This window comes from Aotus nancymaae, unplaced genomic scaffold, assembly GCF_030222135.1.
Source record: "Aotus nancymaae isolate 86718 unplaced genomic scaffold, 86718_ANA_hifiasm-v0.15.2.pri h1tg000006l, whole genome shotgun sequence".
In the NCBI taxonomy this organism is placed as follows: domain Eukaryota; kingdom Metazoa; phylum Chordata; class Mammalia; order Primates; family Aotidae; genus Aotus; species Aotus nancymaae.
In genome coordinates this window covers 37,552,394-37,554,193 of record NW_026988417.1, presented here as the reverse complement: position 1 = coordinate 37,554,193, position 1,800 = coordinate 37,552,394, and the positions used below count along the sequence as shown (strand labels likewise).

Sequence of the window (1,800 nt, the reverse complement as noted above, 5' to 3'; positions counted from 1 at the left end):
TGCACATTGGTTAAGACTGCCTTCTCAACACCATTTATGGATTAAAGACTTAAACATAAGGCCTAACACCATAAAAACCCTAGAAGAAAACCTAAGCAAAACCATTCAGGGCATAGGCATAGGCAAGGACTTTATGACTAAAACACCAAAAGCATTGGCAACAAAAGCCAAATTAGACAAATGGGATCTCATTAAACTCCAGAGCTTCTGTACAGCAAAAGAAACAATCATTTGAGTGAACCGGCAACCAACAGAATGGGAAAAAATTTTTGCAATCTACCCATCTGACAAAGGGCTAATGTCCATAATCTACAAAGAACTAAAACAGATTTACAAGAAATAAACAAACCCATTCAAAAGTGGGCAAAGGATATAAACAGACATTTTTCAAAAGAAGACGTATATGAGGCCAACAAACATATGAAAAAATGCTCATCATCACTGGTCATTAGAGACATGCAAATCAAAACCACATTGAGATACCACCTCACACCAGTTAGAATGGTGATCATTAAAAAATCTGGAGACAACAGATGCTGGAGAGGATGTGGAGAAATAGGAACACTTTTACACTGATGGTGGGAGTGTAGGTTAGTTCAACCATTGTGGAAGACAGTGTGGCGATTCCTCAAGGACCTAGAAATAGAAATTCCATTTGACCCAGCAATCCCATTACTGGGTATATATCCAAAGGATTATAAATCATTCTATTATAAAGACACATGCACACGTATGTTCACTGCGGCACTGTTTACAATAGCAAAGACCTGGAACCAACCCAAATGCCCATCAATGATAGACTGGACAAGGAAAACGTGGCACATATACACCATGGAATACTATGCAGCCATAAAAAATGATGAGTTTGTGTTCTTTTTAGGGACATGGATGAATCTGGAAACCATCATTCTCAGCAAACTGACACAAGAACAGAAAAACAAACACCAAATTTTAAAAAAACCCAAAAAACAAAAAACAAAAAGCTTTGCACGGTGGCAGTATTGTAGCCAATGAGGTTTATCCGAGGCGCGATTATTGCTAATTGAAAACTTTTCCCAATACCCCGCTATGACGATTTGAAATATAGTCGGCATTGGCAATTTTTGACAGTCTCTACAGAGACTGAATTATAAAAAACAAGAAAAAAGAAAAACAAAGAAAAATAAACACCGCATGTTCTCACTCATAGGCAGGTGCTGAACAATGAGAACACATGGACACAGGGAGGGGAACATCACACACTGGGGTCTGTTGTGGGGGACTATGGGAGGGACAGCGTGGGGTGGGGAGTTGGGGAAGGATAGCATGGGGAGAAATGCCAGATATAGGTGATGGGGGATTAGAGGCAGCAAACCACATTGCCATGTATGTATGTATGCAACAATCCGGCATGTTCTACACATGTACCCCAGAACCTAAAGTACAATAAAATATATTTTTTAAAAATTGCTTACAGTGGTAAGCAGGGCACTCAGTTCTCATCAGCATCTGATTCATGCAGAAGTTCTTTCCTGTCAAGAATCTACTCAATAATGCAACAAATACAGTTAGAAATGAATCATATGAAATGGATTTTATCAGAATTTTTATATTTAGGGCAAAACCTGTGGCAGTTCTAGAAAAGTGAGTACATCTATGTGTGAAATCATCTATTTTATGAATCTGATTATTAATAATAAGAAAGTTTATGCCAGATGTGGTGTTCATGCCTGGCATAAACTTTGGTGTTCATCCCACTGCATGAACTTTGGGAGGACGAGGTGGGAGGATTGATTGAGGCCAGGAGTTTGAGACCAACAT

At 38.9% G+C, this 1,800-nt stretch overlaps 1 non-coding gene across 1 annotated transcript; it reads left to right on the top strand.

Annotated features, from left to right (window-relative positions):
• The first annotated feature begins 981 nt into the window (after positions 1-981).
• LOC135272223 (U4 spliceosomal RNA) lies at positions 982-1,122 on the top strand. Its single transcript, XR_010340305.1, has one exon. It is a non-coding gene; the product is annotated as a U4 spliceosomal RNA (small nuclear RNA).
• Positions 1,123-1,800: the final 678 nt, after the last annotated feature.